The following is a 19,276-nucleotide window of genomic DNA, read 5'->3' as shown; positions in this document are numbered from 1 at the left end:
GCCCACTGAGAATTTACTGTACTACATTTCCAACAAGCAGGCCTCCATTAAGTAAATGCTGACCCTCTTAATATCTGCTCTGCCTGTTGGAGGGTTTTATTTATCAGGCCTTGGGAAACTACAAACCCACTGCTTGACAGCAGACTTCCTCAGGGCACAAGTACAAGTCAAATAAATCCCTCCAGCAGCGAGTTCACATGTTGCGTTTGGTGACGGAGCTCAGTTTTGCTTTGACCTGCAACAGTGCCCCTGTGCCAGTCTCTCCAGGTGCAGATGCTGGCCCTGCAACAGCCAAGGCACCCGGCTGGCGATCAGAAGCAGATGACGCGTTGTCTCTACAGGCAAGGGAAAGAGGCTCTTTCCTGCTGGGAGAGTAATGCAATTTGAAGAACATGCAGTGTGAGTGCAAGCAGAACAAGCGAATCCTAGCTGGGTAAAGTAAGAGCACAATCAATATGAAATTAAACCTTCCGTGTGGGAAGAGAGGGGCTTGCGAAACAGCTTGGCTGAGGACGGATTCAAAGCGCATATTGTCATTTGGTTAATAATGTGCTTAGTGGCTTGTGAACTTATGAAGATGGAAAAGCAGTGGGATCTGGGAGAGCTGCAATTGACAATTTGATGGGAACAAGGAGGTGTGGGGGGGTGTACTCAAGGAAAGGAGGGGTTTTCTATTCTTTTGGATTCTATGTATTTTGTGGCAGTCCAGCAAGAAAGCACACAGCTTTGCAGCGCATCAGCACGTAAAGCTTTAAGGGACAGAAGCCTCAAAGCGGGCCCATGAGCGTCTGTACCATGAGAAGAATGTTTCCCGTTTCTCCGCGTTTCTCAATTAGTAAGGGAAAACCAGAATCAATGAAAATCAGGAGAGTGCTTTCAGAATAAGTGCACAACATGTGCATGCAGACTGCATCAATGCAGCCTGTGCAGCAATCTGCCTATATCAATTGCATGCATGCAACATCACAGCCAAACTAACGGCAACCCCAACAATATTAATAGAATTTGCTAAACGCTCAATAGGAGCAAGTCAGGGAATGGGTCTTCATCCAATTTGCAATTATTCTCCTAAAACGAAGTTACCATAGTGATGCAAGATCCATCACTGTGACCCCTCAAATGGTAGAGTGTGAATTTCAGTCTGACTCCAGGACAACAAAATCTGACTCCTTGGCATCACCAAAGATAAAACTGCTGCCCTTCAGATACTGCGTGTATCTAGCGTACTTTATGTTTTAGACAGTACTTTATAGTGTCCCGTTTTTATAGGGGTTTTAAAAGGCAAAACCCAGTAACCAAAGTACTAGTTTAAAACTAGTTTAAAAATTTGACTGATGGCAAATCTAGGCAACCGGGCCAAAAAGCAAATAGCTCAGCTGACAACCTGCAATTAACCAGGAGATTTGATCTGGTCCAAACCAATGTTAAAAGGCAAAAGATGAATGACAGGAAACTCACTGCACACTTCCTGAAAAGTACCTTATTCACTATCTGTTATCATCACTAGTCAACCCCCAGCTGTACCAAGCAAAAAAAAAAAAAGGTAAAAGTGTAGGAAGAAGATAAGAACAATAACTCTCCTCTCAACTTCTCCCTTAATCCCCAATCTCTTTCAACTTTCTTAAAGCCTACAGTCAGGAACTTCTCATGTGCTCTCATCCCTTGTTCTGACAGAAAAGAACTTGATCTGAGGCTGTCTGGGGTTCGCTATCTTTGTCGACTGTGCATTGAGTTGTAGTGTCAAACAGTGCCAATTTATTCTTCCTGAGTTCTCTCCACAGGCAAACACTGAACCACGCTATCACGTCCTCACTTTCACGCTGCCTGTTTTGGATCTCCTCAAGGCACCCACTCAAATACGTATAGAATATTCCTGTTTACGGCAGTGGTCGCTATTAAGATGCACAGTGGTACTGTGGTATGTAACTGAATGTGAATGCAAAGCAGGGTTTTAACATCTTACGTTTACATGAAGGATTCTGGACTTGCCCAATGTTCATAAAACTTTCACCTGCCAAACCCCAAATGCATATATTAGGAATCTTACTGTTTTTTATTTGATTATTAATTTTCAACAAAATCCACTTACAGATTAAAAAAAACACAAAGAACAGCATGAAAGGAAATAGTATACAATAGTATACAATCATATCTGCTTTTAAAGTACTTCTCATGGCAAAATACTACTTATGTGCCATTTTATCTAAATAAGGTCCATCGTACCTTCATGACTTCCATGTTAAAGTTTTTTTAATGCATCATTGTAAAGGAACACCAACCTCCCGCTTCTTCACATTCCCTGTTGCAGAAACCAGAATTCACAACTACAAATGATAATGAATAGGCCTCCAAAATAAATTACTCGGAGACAAAATGAACCACAAAGCACCAGGTGTTATCCTGTCATCCTTCAAGTAGTCTGAGAGAAAGTGGAAGGGCTGTGGAGTTTCCCTGTTCCCGTCTTGGAACTGTTCCCTTCAGCCAACAATAGAAGGAATTTGGTTTGAAGTTCTTCCTGCTATATGTACACAGTCAGTTGTCAGAGGCCTAGATAACATTCAGGGAAGATTTAGAGAATATCAATTCCAATACTTCCTGTTTCCAAAGCAAAACCCACAACAACAGTGCTGGAACAAATATTGATTCTACAACTACAGTAAATATTCACCACACCTTGAAAATGCAAAAATATTTTCAATCTCCCCAATTTGCCACTTGAGAAAGGAGTTTGAGCCATGAAGAAAACCTCTATACAAAGCACCTTGCTTTTGGATCATGGCATAGTTATTTTTGAATGCAGCATGGTCACCAGCTTTCTGCTCATGGGGAAATCAGTGTCTAACTGCATCTCTAAATAATACAAACTATGATCTCAAATACATCTAATAATATTCGGAATGCACCAGAAGCACACGTTACACTGGCAGCATACAGAAACATCATTGCTGGGACAGAAGCTATATAAAACGAGACCATATTTGAACTAGAGCCTGTTACACTTACAAGTTAGTTCTTTATATACAGAATAGTGCTCGTCTTTTCAAAAAAATATTTCAATACTCAGCATTTAACAGTGTAATGAGAAAGCACATTTCCTAATGCAACAGCATTCAGCAACATGCATTTGCTACTAAGATCAGTAAATTGCGCTCATGCAGCCATGCTTTTGGCCGATCAGCAGTTTCTCGTGGACACGATTAATGAAATGCAATCCCCAAACTCCGATCAAAGGAACGTTATCCTCAGATCTGCTAAGTCCCGCACCCTCGTGCTCATCACTCCTTCATCTATTCTGGATCATTCAAAACCAGCCACTGCTGAGGCAAGCAAATGGATAAAGAGTAGCTAACGAACGTGAAGCTGAGGGACTGACTAACGAGTCAGCCAGCACCAAAGAGTTCTAGGAGTGCAAGCACCCTGTTACTCACCATTTGCGGTTTTGGGTCTGCCTCCAATCCCGTCTCCCAGTTGCCTTTTCTGTGCGCTCTTGAACTCCTTCAGAGACAGGTACAGCACCTTGCGCACCACTCGCTCCTCAGACCAGGGAATCCCATCGCTGTCGTCCTGCAGGAACAGGGAAAAGGGCGCCTGGTTAACGAGGCCGTAGCTCAGACAGTCGCACGCGTTAGCAGAGCAGTCGCTCCCAAATAAAACTGACAACACTGATTCTGGAGAATTTTTTTACATCTGCTGCAGCAAAGGAAAATTCCCACCCCCGTCACCAACAGTTCCTGTATCAAATCTGTCAAACTTGACATGCTGAAACCAGGAATTTGTACTCGCTGGTACAAAGTATCGCCCTCTTGTGGCCTTGGTCTGAAACTGCAAGAACACTGATCTCCACGGCTTCCTGGTACACTGCACTCGCAGGGACACCACGGACTGGTGTCCGCACCAGTCCTTACCTGGGCTTAGGGAACCGATTTCTCACACCGTAGAACAAATGTAAACCTGAATAAAAAAAAATGTTTTAGAACATGCTGGAATGAGGGAAGGCAATTCTCAGCACTGTGTTGCAATTCACTGTCTCCATCACAGCACTGCACTCTTCAACATAACTGCTATTCGAATATAGGACAGGCTTCATCTGAATTGATAATGTATGGTCAAATGTATTTGAACTTTTAAAATAACAGGGTAGTGAGAAATCAACCATCTGTCTAACTTCCCATATTTAAAGGTCTAAAACTTACTAATGATAAACTGAATAATGCATTCACATCAGCAGCAGTCAAATTTACCTGGGATTTTATATTACAAGCTTTGATATTACAGCATGAAATATCAGATTTGCTTGAAAATGGACTGAGGTGGAACACACCAGATCTTTTTATATGATCACCATCTTAAAGTGTCCAGGAGGTAAATGTAAACCAAGTGCAGCCCTCTCTGAACTGAAACATTCTGGAATTCTAGAGATTTTCCAGCTGATTGTGACCTTTTTTTTTCAGTACAAGATGTTGGTAGTGCAGAACATCTCTGAAGGTACAAAGCAGTTCAAGTCAAGATTTTTCAGTGCTGATTGGTTCAGCTGCTGTAAATCCACAACAGTTCCAAAAGCAGCTCCTTAAATCTGCCTTATTTAAAAAAAGATAACATGTTTGTTGCTCTCCTGAATTGATTAAGAACCTGTTACAGCGCCTCTCTCGCACAAAACCACAAGCAAACAAAGTCTAGGAAGGACTATTGCAAGTGGCAACAGAAAAAACTCTGCACCGCCAAGGGAGAGGACCAGACAAATTTGCATAGGGTACAATTCAGGGGGGAAAACAGCAGTGTTTTAAAGGCCTCTGGAAAGGCTTCTTGGAGAACAATGGAGCATTCGAGACGGCAACTGACTGTTCACGATGGACACATTGCTTGGACGTGCTCCCCTCTCCTGCAAGCTGGGCGAAATGCACCCAAGACATTGAGCCTCTGTTACAGCCATGATGGAAACCCAGCCTTGGGAACCCAACCAAGTATTGCAGCCGGGCGAGAAAACAAAAGGAAGTTTTTAGCCCCTAGTTTGACGACGCTGACAGGTAAACAGCATGGCTGACAGGGAAGAGCGAGCTTGAAAAAAAATGCCGGCGCACCGTTGCTTGGCAATACTGCCTGACTTACTTATTTACGGTGTGTAGAAAGCATCAAACAAAAACAGAACTCCATCGCAGGCTCGAAATCTAATTTTCTGGCAATCCAGCTATAGATACAGCCTAGATTTATACAGTTTATTGAACAGTTAATCACAAGTTTCTTTCAATACATGTAAATAAGTATTAAGGACCATGCACCGTTGACAATGACAAAAGCTAAAAGAAACATTTCAACACTTGAAGGAGTCTGTGTTCTCTCTCAAAGAACCAAAAGGCTGCCGAAAGATGCCCCGAGCCCTGATTACTGCCCTGCTTGGGAGAGATGGCGAAGAGTCCAGACTGGGGCCCGTGTGTGCAGTGCGTCTGTGTTCCAGGTAAGGACTGCCAATTAAAGAGGAGCTATTCTTGTTTTATTCTTTGTGGCCTGGCGCTGAGCCAACCCCCACAGCGAAGGGGTATTATTGACTTGTGTTACACGTGCTACTGTACTGAACGCTCCCCCCTTTGAACCCTGTGAGCTGACTAGGAGTTTGCTGGAAAGTTTTCTACAGAGTTCGGCAATCAGCCAAAAAGCTGTTTCCTCAGATCCAGCCACCCCTGTTCGCCTTCCCTTCCCCTCATTTGACACCACATAAAAAAAAATACCGAGCAACTTATCAGCAGCTCATTATCCTCACAGATATAGAAAGAATTTGTAGGCCACAGCACAGGGCCCACACACTGAACTCACTTCAGTTTAAACGTTTCTTCTTTAGGTGTGGAAATAAACAACAGATCTGGAACTGTCCACCCTGTGAGGTAGCTATTCTCTTATTACCTCTCAAATGAGGTTAAGTGGGCTCACAAAATCTTCAAAAAATGTTCACATTAAATGAGTTTATGAAGAAGCAATCAAGGGGCTAAAACGTGAAAAGATCTTCAGAGGAACAGACTATTGTGACAGAATACACACATTTGCTTTCTAAAGAAAATACAAATGGTTTCGCAAGCTTCTTTGAATACCAAATTATGAAGCATTTATTGGGGACGAAGCCAAGTGTTGTGAAACCAGGCTAATTAATATTCACATTCCCATAGTTCATAGTAAATGTAAAACACGCCACTTGAAACAGAGAGGATGATGTTTCAGAATAGCGAATCCACTAACAAGACCCTTCCAATCCCATTACAAAGTAGTGGCACTGCCGTCATCTTAAATTTGTATTTATTAATAAAAAACTGCAGTAGTTGTATGCCATCTGTCTTTTCAGCGGTATTGGACTTCTGAACATTGAAATTCATTAACAGTGAACGGACCTCTAATGGAGCTTGCACTGCTGCCTCATGGAAACTTCCAGAAGGATACACCAGTTCTGTGCAATCTATCCAGTGCTGTCTGAAGCTCAGATCAGCATTTACCAAACCAGATAGTCTGCTTCAATTACACACACACAGCACGTAGATTATATTGCCTTATTCGTTTACGTTTCTGGTAGATTTTTCAAACATATTGGTCCACAGCAATTAGGAATATATTTTTAAACAATACACAATTACTAAACCCACACACAAGACCTCTTCTGTCAAGCGACATTTCTCAAATAGGCATCAGACAGCTCTTTCAGAGTACAACAAACTGATGCCAGGTCTCTTTGGAGACGAGACGTTGGTTCAGCTCTGCTCAGATCTCCGTTCTGTGCGCCCAGGACTCACGCAGCACAGCACGGGCGGACTGGCAGCACATCCATTTCCCAGAAGGCCGTGTTAATTAGCACAGGGACCCTTTGTTGTTTGCCAGAGCAGCCTAGTGTTACGGAGAACTCAGCTGTACGCACAAGTCAGATGACAATCCGGGGGGACTCTACAGAAAAGCTTTACACTCGAGCGTGCACATTTTGAACACCAACGTCATTGCGATAAGCCACCCCCCCCCATCCCTGCCCTACCTTCCGCAAATCAGAAATGAACCCCGTAATTAATGCACAGATCCAGGGTTCAATGAGAACAGTAACAAAAATCCAAGTTGAGCTGAAGCCATTAAATCATTTCACTCATAAAAGCTGCCGATGGCTGAATTAATGGCAGCATTCTGTCAGCATGCGCTGCATTTAATAAGCGCATCTAGCCCTGCAAGATGAGAGAGGGAACAGCTACTTCTGCCAACAGTCTTGCAGGGGCAGAAAAAATAAAATAAAATCAATATGGTACCAAGACATTTAAAGAACTGGGGCAAAAAGGGAAAAGATCTCAAGGCTACACTTCTTCAGATGGGCCAAAATTAGAAAAACAAAAAAGCCTTAGCCAGAATAATATTAAGTAACTAACAAGGATTCATGTTTTGCAGTTCAAGCTGTTTACCTGACTATTTTTTAAAAAGTCAAACAAATGTCAATTTCATGGCAGGACCACGTTTTTAAATTCAGCCCAGCAGCCTAATCTAATGCCTCTCAAAACAAAAACATTTAAGAAACCGTTCTAAAGCCTTCATTTATTGCCTACACTGCAGTCTTGAGAGGATATTGATCAAACCTTTAAATCAACCCCACAAAAACGTAAGATGACTTTTTAAAAAGGTAAGAAACTGAGGGTGAAAACTTCAATAAGCCAGATATGGTCATGTAGTCTATACTTTACCTCCTTTGAACAACCTGAAAAAAGCAGCCCCTATAAAATTAAACCTAATGGGTCATTTTTAGAACAGTAACTTTCCCCAACACTACACAAAAATCTGATGAAAATTCTTGTAAAATATTCTCAAATGGTATAAAGAACACAAAGCAAGAGGAAGGGTGCTCCAATGTCACCACGCTGACCATCATAATGAAGCAGCTCAAACAAGTCAAGGAACAACACTAAAACGGAGCCCATGGTCTCAGAAAAAAAATAACGTTGATGACGTAACAGGGCTGGCAGATTTCCAACAGTTTTCATGGGTCTTCCCAGGAAAACTCGCCGCTCCCCCCAGCATTTCTCGTTTCCTCCTTGGCAAAGTTGTAAAGGATGAGACCGGAGCCATACCGACAGCTCCAGAAATCAAACACGTTCACAAGTGCCTGCTGCCCTTGCGGTAACTGTGGAGATGGGCAGATTACTGCAAAGCTATCTGGGAAGGAGGGGAGCGAGGCAGCCCTTAGGGAAAGGTCAGAGGTCGGATGAACTCTCCGTGTGAGCTCAGGTACACTACAGCTCTGAGCAGGTCTTGGCTGAGGAGGCAACTTTCGTTTGGACAGGAGAGTTTCTTCAAACACAAAAACAAATATGCAGGTATTTTACAATATTGATCTCTGGTTTCTTATTGTGCAGTAAAGATAACAGTCCCCCCCCCCCACTCCCGTAAGTGAAAAAAATTGGACATTTCAATGTGTAAATGTTAAACTTGTTCAACTGAATTGCTGCTTTATGAAAATATTCATAGCAAGGAGACCAGAGTGTACCATAATGAACAAATTAGAAACAAAAGCAAAACCATAAATATCTGGTTAAGAAATACAGCTGTTTACATATTCTAATACAGCAGAGAATAAATGGCTTCATGCACAATCGAAAATGCTTTAAAACAATAGGTTCCTTTCTGCAAAATCTTGTTCAATTGTACCTTTAAAAACAAAAAAAAAAAACAAATGCATACTAGCATTCACAAGGCCTGCTATAATTAGAACTCATGAGTGTCTGGATTTCATCTTGAAACGTAGGCAGCTAGCCAAAATGACCCTCTAACATACTGAATTCTGTTTTTATAACACACAGACCTAAAAATGAACTGTTGTGTGTGTAACAAACATTCCTTTTACAGTAGCCATCTCTCTCCAGACTTCAAATCATACAGTACAACTGGCAGAATGTGTAAAAGTATTATGAAAAATAGTGTCCTCGGAGAACAGGAGAGACTCTCGTATATGTCTGAAGAAAATGATTTTGGTAGGAGAGAAGATACAGCTCAGCTCAGTGCTATAATTTTCCATCAAAACAAGAACGCAAACTGCAGCTGGGTTTACTTTACAAAAAAGGAATTAAAAACATAAGTTTCTTCTTTCCAAGAGTTTCAATTTACTCCTTATGAAAAGTGAGGAAATTTAATTCCACTATGAACATCACTAAAGGTATTAAAGAAACTCTAGATATTAAAGGAAATCCTTGAATTCTGACCTAAACAATCCCAGGAATTGACCCTTTACCTCTATCACAATATAAAAATGCTAAGCTTGTCATTTTACTGTACATAGAGGCTCAAATAACAAATAACTCACTTTTTATCCTTTAATTCAGTTAATTCAACAAAGACAGTGACAAAATCTAGCAAAGATCACTGAAGTCCTAGACAACCTACTGCAGAATCACCTCAGGCTAGGTGATCCATTACAATACAATTATCACACCAGAAAACATGAAACTGATGATGATTTTTATACACTGCAGCCTGAGAAACCAGGGTTGCAGTTTAATTCTAGAACTGCTGCACCTTTCTGAGAAAGACAAAGCCATCTGTTTAAAGTTTTTGCTTTGTCAACACGATAGGCATTATGTACAGCTGCGCAGCTTTGAAAGCCGACAAGAATTACACATGTAAGCAGATAATATTGAAGTCAAACTAAACAGCGCATCTAAATGACAGATTGCCAAGTGTAACTTGGCTCTGTCTGCCAATAAATCGCTGTATTAAGTTGATAAAATCGGGGGCAATAACTTTACTGGAATGGAATGTTTCACAATTTTTTAAGAGGACGAGTCGGAGATCTACTGCAAGTTAGTCAAACCATAGCCCAGTACTGGGCCCCGGCTATCTCATCGCCACGGTAATCATGCCTCACCCCTTACCCTCATAAATAGTAGGCCCCCATGCCAGACCATCCAGCAGAATCCCCTCTCTGCCAACAACACCATGCATAGTGACAACTTAAGAACACCGGTTGACACAGAGGAACTGTTTTTCAGAATTTATTTAAAAAGAAAGCCTTGTAACAATAACATTACCTCTAGAAACTAAATTATGTAGGAGAAAGCCATTAATGGCATCAGTCCAGTTATGACCTGGAATGAAATTCCATCCATATTATCTCATTACATCATTGGCAAAACTTGAGTGCTTGTAGCACAAATACAGTCTATTTTCTCTTTTCACATTATAACTTGAGTCAGAAGACTGAAAGCCACGCAAAAAAGGACTTGCTTTATCATCATATCCATGATGGAAATGCCACAGATCCGGCACTCCTATAGGGACACACTGGCCAAAAGCTCACTTTCTGAACCCAAATGAGGCAACACTGCAAACAGTCTGTACTTTTGATCCTCAAAAAGGCTATATTTGCTCCTACATGCAATCCAACCCATTCATCTCAATCTAAAATAACTGCCCTGGCACAGACATAACAGCACATGTAAGTGACATTTAGGCCTTTCTAGTTTTTTTGTGTAGCTTAATTAGTACAGTATCTACTGCCTTCCATGGGTGTTCTTCTGCTATTGCCCAAAAACATTACCAAAATGATCTATTGGGTGTGCCTCAGTTTAAAATTACAGATGTATATATTGATCAATTTCTGTATATTTTATAGTAGTTCCACTGCTGCCTCACTGCTCTTGGATCCTGGGACAGAATCTGTCCTGGGACACCTGCTGTGGGGAGTCTGCATGTTCCAATGGTGCTCCAGTTACCTCCTGCATCTGTGCACATTCTGGATGCAGTACTGCCTTCTATGCTGCACTTTCAGGACAGGTTCCTCATTGGCACACCCTTTACCAGTTAGAATTGACTTTCAGATGATAGAAAACAAGTCCTGCTCAGTTATTTATATGCACATCAAATAACTGAAGTCAACTTTCTAGTGAAGCAATTCCTGGGCCAACTGCATCTGCATGCATTGCCAAGATGGAGCAGCGCAGATCTCTGCTGGAGAGAATGCATGCCATTAAACAAAAGACACAAAATCCACACAGATTACTGTAGGTCCTTCAGAGCTTTGTTATAGAGTCGTACACAGTGGTGCGTTTCAGAGTCTGGACCACCAACAAAGCTCTTGCCATACAAAACTGAAAAGGAAAAAAACATCAACTGGAAGGAAACCAAGCTAGCCCTTCGGTATTCTGTTTTGTTTTTAAGAGTTGATGCCCTGGGAGCTCCTGAGCTCCCCTGCCACCAGTCTGCACACTGTACACAAACCTGCTCTTCAGTACAGCAGGTATGGTACAAAAAGTACCTTACCAAAAAATTCAAAAGTAAGGATAAAAGTGTAGTACCCAAAGGAAGCTACAAACATTTCATGACATGGATGAACCAATCTGGAAAAAATGCTGGATGAAGATGGGGTGGGGACGTGGAGTTTTTACAAACCTCAGCAGTGAAAAAAGGGCTGCTTGTTTTTCAATCTTGACAAATTGTAAACATCCTATAAAATGCAAAGCAAGCAGAAGGGGTAGAGACAAAGACTTCGACGTTATTAGTTTAGGTAATGCTTTTCAAGTCAGTGTTGCGACAGAGATCTGAAATCTGCCAGCATTCCCACAACAGTTCTCTACACGGAAGGTGCTACTGTACAGGCAGCACCTTTCAGCAGCACAGACCACCATGTCAGGGGGAGGCAACTGTGAGAGGAGAGGAGAGCCCAGGTTAGGACAACAGAGTGGTGGAGGGCACTTACGGGGGCAGCAAGCAAAGCCTGAGGAGGAGCTGCCACCCCTAAAGGAAGAAACACTTAGGAATGTTACTTGGCTGTCAATGGTTTCTAATCCAGTAAAATTCCGTTCCGAAACCCTAAGATGGAAGGCTTGTTGAGCCTAGAGTAGCAATATTGAATGATGGAAGCAACAGCAGATCCTGGAAAGTTGCAGATGAGCTCCAAGGGGGCCAATTAAAGCAAAAGGGGACTCAAAATGAGAAACTTCCCTTCCTCACTTGCCTGGTGCCAAACAAATAAGAACATAGAACCAGCGGGCCAAGCGAGCCCAACCTATACATCATCCCAATGAGCTGTAGAGCCAGAAGAGCCCAGTATCGGCGAGGAAAAGCTGGAATACAGCATTGCTTGAACAATGATTGAGGATACAAAAAAAGACTACCCAAGTAAAAAAAAAAGTTGTACTTCTCTCAGCTCTTTGAAGGCTGAGGAATGGACGCAACAGCTGGCAATCCTAGGTTTCACAGTAAACAATTCCTAAACAAAATTCTCCTTCAACCCAACCATCAAATCTGCATTAAGCGCAGCACTCGACAGCCCCACATTTACCACACAAACCAATGCTGAAGTGGCAACCCGACTGTCTACATCAAATCTGTAACCAGCCGCCGAAAGATCTAAGGAGGATATTGGATTTCTGTACTTGTGCACGCCAATCAATACCAGCTGCATGTCCCATTCCGTTCCAATTTACAAACATGTAATAAAAAAAACTTCCCCCTGCCAAAGAAACACACCCATCTAGGCGGAGCGCATGGGATTTGGAATTCCATGGTGTCTGTCATCACTGTCCTATGGATCATGGTGAGGTTTCCAAGAGTCCAGACAGCCAAGCGGAGACCTGAGGCAGGAGTGGTTTAACTCCATCACCACCACACGTCACAATCTGGGGTCATTGCATAGAACTCAGCTCCATGTTTCTCACAAACTGAATATTTAATACCTCTACCAAAAAATACTTTTTTTTAATTAAAAGCCGATTTGTCTGTCCCCTTTAAAAGGATTTTATCAGGGCTCTGCCTGAATCATGAAACAGACCAGGCTCAACAAATGAGAACAAGCACCATAAAAAGCACAAGGCTGTTCTTACAATGAAGAACGCAAGAGTAATTGGATGATTCCCTTTACTTAGCTTTGCTAAGGGTTAACTCATCAGTAGCAGAGGAGACTGTATATAAGCATTTTTAATGTTTGCCCTATATAGAGAAGAAAAGCATACGTTTTCCCTTCCAAAAGTTATGTACTTTCATGTTACCTGCAGAGACGTATAATCTCCAGCACACATACCAGCAGTAACGTACATTACAGAGCCTTTCCTGTTTTAAAACTTTAGCATCAAGTCAGTGTAGCTCCTAGCAGACCCGGGGCTCTCTTGCCGAAAAAATGGACAGAGCCAAGACATGTTCTAGTTAATGTTTACAGACATTTGATGAGAAAAATAAGATTCCTCCACATCTTGCCTTGAGCCTCATACTCTGACACGAGAAGTGGGAACTGAGGGGTTAACAATTTTGTGGCGAGAGCTGTTGACAGAAAACGCCTGATTTTTCATCCTTAATGAAACTGGATAGTTCCTCTCAGGACCGCACTGTGTGGGGCCTCTCAGCAGCTCAATAAAGTTTACAGAAGAGTACAAGCACACCAGTTAAGACAAAACAGATGGTGTTGTACACCTCCCTCTCTATCCAAGCTAGGATAATTTTAATGGATGAAACAGCTATTTCTACAATTTGCAGGATAAATCAAACCCAAGAGAGATTTTAACAATTTGGTATCTTAAAAACCAACAAAGCCAACAACTAGGGGGGTTTAAAAAGATTACAGTATTAATTTTGGCTGTTAAACGCTGCACAAAAATAAAAAATACTATTAAGCCTTTGCAAACATGGAACATAAGTTCTTCAGTAAATACAAAATGAAAAGCACTTGAAGTCAGCTGGAGGCATTTGGGAAAGTGCAAGGCATGTTTTCCCTGAGCGCAAAACAAAAATAGCTTCTCCTTTCTGTGTCCACCTCAACTTTCTGTTTCGTGATGGAATGCAACAGTATTGTATTACAGAAATATGATTTCACTTCAATATCTTTGTTACCAAGGCTCTGATCACCACCTCTTTCTCACAGATCCAGAAGTCAGCTACTCAAGGCCCATGAATTCAGTGCTGTCGAGTCTGTTAGGCCTCACTGGTCTTCCAGACATCCGCCTGGCCTCTGGGGTTTAGGTGTGTATTCAGGTATGAATGCACATGGCAGGAGAAGAAGTTCTCTGCAGCTGACGGAGGTAAAGTTATCTCCGCCTGGGAGATTACTGCAGAACTCGGACTCCATGCTGGCACACAAGCCTCTTAAAGAGGAAGGACAGAGGAGCTATGCAACCAACCAAGTACAATTATAGCCATGCTCATTTCGGCCAGTCCAAAATGTTACCAGCAAACTTCATCCAATGCTCTCAAAGGTTCAAAAATCCCACTCCTCTTTCTCATCTTGGCCTGTTACAGATGGGAGGCACAGCAGAGAACAGATCAGGGATGGTGGAAGTGGTTTACTGGCAGAACCATAGCGCTTATATTCTCTTGAACTCAGAGACAGACACACCTTCAAGTTTCATTTGAATGAACTCATGGGGGAAATACAGCAGACATCCTAAACCTCACACAGGAAAGAGTAAAATTCCATCACTTTAACCCCCTCCAAAGCCCCCGTTTCATGTGGTTTTGATTGCTTAGTAGGGATAGAACAAATCTTAAGACTGTCAACAGGTGGCTAAACACACAAGAGAATCTCCTCCACACAACAAGCCACAGCTCCGTGTGGAAGAAACAGCTGAGCCCACAGACAATAAAACGCACATTGTTCCAATGAACATTGGGAGCTATTAACCAGTACTCATCTGACTTTCTTTTTCATCTCTTTGGTTTGGCATGGAAGCAGACGTTCTGTGGTCCAGAACCAAAAATGCTTTTGACAGATTTCAAATGCAAAGCACTGAACACATCAGTCAAAGGTCAGAGTCGAAATCACAGTACACAATCCTGGTGTTGCAGGACAGTGGCTGTGCAGCCATGACTTATACTTTACATAGAGCAGGGTAGGAGCACTGCAGGATGTACTCTATGGACAGTTTGACACTTTAATGTGCTAAGATTCAGATCCTCAGGGGTAATGAAGCCCACTGAGCTAAACATGCAATGAGACTTTTCCCATCATACCAACTGCAGCAAAAGGGAATAGAGAAATAAAATCAATTGCTTCACAATCCAAACATTTAACAACCCATATTGTTTTTCAGACTAAAAGAGCACGACCGGCAAACATCATAATCAGAAAAGCAGCCATCAAAAAAATCTCACTTGCACATACAAATAAGGGGATAAGAAAAGCATTAGATATGAAAGCCACAGCGTGTTGCAATTATCAAATGTTCCGATGCTTTGTGTTTGAAAAGTATTAAGATGAATCGAGCCAAATAGGCTTTGCACCTTTAAATATAAACCGAAAGGAAGCAACTGTACTGTACACAGGCCACATCCTTGTGCAGTTACCAGGAGCCCCTGCTGCCAAGAAGCTTGAGAACAGAACTTTATATAGCCCTGTGACTCAATATCCACAGCATGGCTATGGAGGTCCCCCCCTCCATCCGCCCACTAGTCAGTAAAAACAAGTGTCAGAAGCCTGGCGTCTGCAAGGAGTGTGGGGACTCCTGCTTCATACACTGCCCTGCGTTTCGAAGTGGGGCTCTGCTGTGGAAAACGCAGGTGACCTCCTCTCGGTTTCATTCCCATTTTCTCATCTTCGTATGTCCATTCCCTTACCCCTCTTGGTCTCTTCTGTAACTGCGCGAGCCTAGCGACCCTGCCAGGTGCCCCCCCACAGTCAATCCCACGGCACCCAAAGGTGTAAGACCGCAAAACCCAAGCGAGCAGAAAGGCTCATTAATTCTGTTAGCCATAGCCTCTCTCGCAGGCTCTAGTGCACTGTAACCGTCAGATGAAACTGCTTTTCAAACCGATTTATTTCTTTATACGACTGACTGAAACCTCTTTGATTTCAGGTTAAGACAAGAGTCTAAAGCTCATCTCCGAGAGGAAGAGCCTGCCACAAACTCAAATGGGTAGTGTCAGTGCTTGTGTTGGCTCATAGGTGTCAAGGCGTCTCACTCACTATTTCAAGCTCCTCTGAAGAAGAAGGTATTAAAGACCCATTGCATATCTGTAACTTGAAGATACCGTCCAACCACAGCATCAAATTGTACAAACCAGATTGCTGAACAGTGACATCCATGCAGCCTTTAAATTCTACAGCATCTGCAAATCCGTGCATGTGTGCACACACACACAGGGTATGCATCACCCAGGTGGTGAGGCTGAAGAACATCCCCCTCATGTATGTGAAGCTCGTCAGGATCATTTGCTTACACTGGCAGTACTGTTTATCTCAATAATTTTTTTAATTGGCTACAAAAGGGTGAATAGGCCAGTGACCCAGGTAAACAAGAATTACTGAAATAAGAGAACACTGGTGTAAATGTGATTACAGGCAGGAGGTAGGAAGTGCTTTATATAGTAAATCATGTTGAGCAGTAGCTGCATGCACACTGCTATTAGCCCTCTTTCATCTATCATTTAATTCCTTCCTGCTTCCCATAGACGTGTTCATCTAAACAAAATACTGTACTGAGCAAATTGAATGCCGACTGCTATTTTTACGCTGAAAAAATGTACTCTAAACCACATACAAAGTGCAAAATAGGGTGCACATTAAAAAAAATGTGCAACAAAATACAAAGCCTTTAGATATGTGCTCACAAAACAACTAGGCCTGCATGGCAACTCACAAAATGCATTACACATTTTAACAAAACCATTACAAAGGGCAGCAAAACAAAAAGGTATTCCCATAATTACATGGTTCACCTCCACAAACATACAGCATAATGACTAGGTATTCACCAACATAAACCACTAATTATCCATTTAATTGCCGAATATATAGCGACAAACTACAATAGAATTGTTTCCAAGTCAAAAATAAGAACAATAAGCAACTGTGAACCACCAGTTTAAAGAAGTGGATATCAAAGATGGGAAACAAAGAACAATTTAAGATCTCAAACTCAAGAAGATAATCAAGGTAAGTACTTGCATAAGGCAGCCAACAGGTGAAGTGTGAAACGGTGAAGTAGAACTGTCTGGGAGCAGATTTTTCTAGGACTCTGGGAGACAGAGAGCCATCACTGCAGGAGGATTATACATAGAATTATAAACGAGCCTAACTCCTGGCAGGAGACACCCCGACCATCTCTTCCCATCTGAGATACTAATTACTTAATTGGTCAAAGTCATGGCTCTTGCCAGGACACGAGCCGCTGTGGATTGTGAGGGTCCTGGAAAAAAAACCCTGCACAGCTGTGACAGTGTCACATGGGCCAGCCACAGAAACACAAGGCACGGCACAGGAGAAGATCCACGACTGCAGAGGACGAGGTTCAAGAACGGTCAAACCACAGGACACGCAGGAAGGCCGGCCAAGGACACCGCACTGCACGCACACACGCTGCAGGTTTTCTCTTGCAGAAACCCTGACGCACATCTCCCCGGAGCACCAGCGGATGAGTACTCCAACACTATTCAATGGAGGCCATGCGCTTTTAAATCCCTGAACTGCTAAACGTCCAGGTACTACCGCTTCGGATCGCCCCCTTTTCTCCACGTGTGGAGACAGCCAGCCTTTGTGTTGCAATTTCAGAAAGAGGTGCGGGAGGGCTCTTTCGCATTGTGCAAGCTGAAGCTGTAATGCAATCGCTGTGTCAAGAAAAGGCTGCACAGAGAGAATTAATTTCTCACAGATGGTGTAAATATTTTTCAAACCGTTGACAGGCAACAACTGCACGCCTGCAGCACGAAAGGGCTATTTGGTGTTGCGGTGTCATAAACAGCCTTCATGTCGCACAGGCCTGCAATGTGTACTGTCCTCAAATGAACTCCCACCAGTGCTGTAAAGATCCAGGGAAATTTATATTTTTCAGCTAGCCTAGTGTTGTTTCCAAACACTAGTCTATAGTGTCTTCATTGCCAGGGAAAAACCTTTATACCACTGTTTCCCCATCTAAGAGGTTTAGAGCACGAATTTAACTTGATCCAGGGTAATGTCTTTTGTGAAAACAAAAGAGTGAATTCAAAAGCATGTTTGTGGTGCTGCATGTCTAGTGTTCCAGTTTTTGGTTTGTCATGTGCCATCCCATTAAAGTTGCCTTTGACTGACTGCAATCCAGTTAAAAACGACCCTTCACATCTCAGCCTAGACCTAGAGGACAGACAATACCTTTTGCTGAACTGGGATCCTATAAAGATTAATTGCCTCCTCAATACCAAAGGTATGTCACTGTACACTATACAGAAAATAAAGAGACCTGAGCATCTTTCACACTTGTCTGTTAACCACCCACCTCAAAAATATAAATGTAGGAGCTGCACTTATAATAGTTTTAACAGTTTTTTTTTAATTAACCAGATCAGTCAGCAGAGAACAAATCCTCATTTAAAAAGACCTGGCCAAGAGGTTAACAGTAATGCTCCAAAGACAAAGCAGCAGACAAAAGGTAAGAATCAATATGGAAATATGACAGGACCTGGTCACGTCAAGTGTGAGTGTCTGGAAGAACACCCTGCCGATACTTGAAGATAGGAGTTGCAATTTGCTAAACAGTACTGCAGTCTTGAACTGTAGAATTGTACAAAGAACTGCAACAAATTACAAAAAGTTATTTACTACAGATCTGCAAATTTAAACCAGTGAAGCAAAATTTCTGCACTGAAAGAAATAGTTTATATACAGGCTCTGCATATTTATAAGAAGCCGGTTTTGAGGACAGACGCATGCTGTCTTTGGGGGGTTTTAGTAAAAAACAGCACACTGTTTTAGGACAAAAAAAATCAAACTTTGTGGTCCAGTTCATTGCACCTAAGGGACTCAAACTTGTGCTCTGTGGGCTGTTTCACTACATTTAACCTGCAGGATTCTGAGAGCTTGCCTCACCAAAGACATTCACGCATGTACATGTGCACTGACCCCTCTCTGTGCCAACCCTGGGGGAGGGGAGGCAGGAGACTCATCAGACATACAAAAGGTTTCTAGCCCTACATTACTTAACCACATTGGTTTGATACTCTCGCACCTTGCTACACATCGACGTTGAAGATGACCCACATCTGATCTGCAGCGATCACAAAGTCATGCAGCAGTATCACTTTCGTTTAGGCAAATCTATATGCGCTTGTGTAGAAGAGAGCCCATCATTCAGTCAAGAGGAACAAAGTCAGACTATAACCTTTAAGGCCTTGAGTTCAAGAGTTGAAATGCAGGAAAAGGATCATTTGCTGCTGTTGGTACCCAATACCCTCAATCGGGACTGGCAGATACTCAAAGAGGTCAGTTCTTTTGAGATCATTACTGTATATCTGATAATCCATACATCATGAAGTCCACTCTCGTGACTCACTGAGAGTTCGGGCCTAAGGTGGTGCCTCGCAGTGTCAGCTGTTTTTTTCA

At 42.4% G+C, this 19,276-nt stretch overlaps 1 protein-coding gene across 1 annotated transcript in view; it reads right to left on the bottom strand.

Moving 5' to 3' along the window:
• jarid2a (jumonji and AT-rich interaction domain containing 2a) overlaps positions 1-19,276 on the bottom strand; it is a 99,753-nt gene that overhangs the window by 68,104 nt on the left and 12,373 nt on the right. The window contains 1 exon segment of the mRNA XM_088601173.1: positions 3,429-3,564. The gene's annotated coding sequence lies outside the window, so the exon portion shown is untranslated.

This window comes from Lepisosteus platostomus, chromosome 12, assembly GCF_059453375.1.
Source record: "Lepisosteus platostomus isolate fLepPlt1 chromosome 12, fLepPlt1.hap1, whole genome shotgun sequence".
Classification (NCBI taxonomy): domain Eukaryota; kingdom Metazoa; phylum Chordata; class Actinopteri; order Semionotiformes; family Lepisosteidae; genus Lepisosteus; species Lepisosteus platostomus.
Note: the sequence above shows the minus strand (reverse complement) of the source record. Positions and strands in the feature narration are given on the sequence as shown.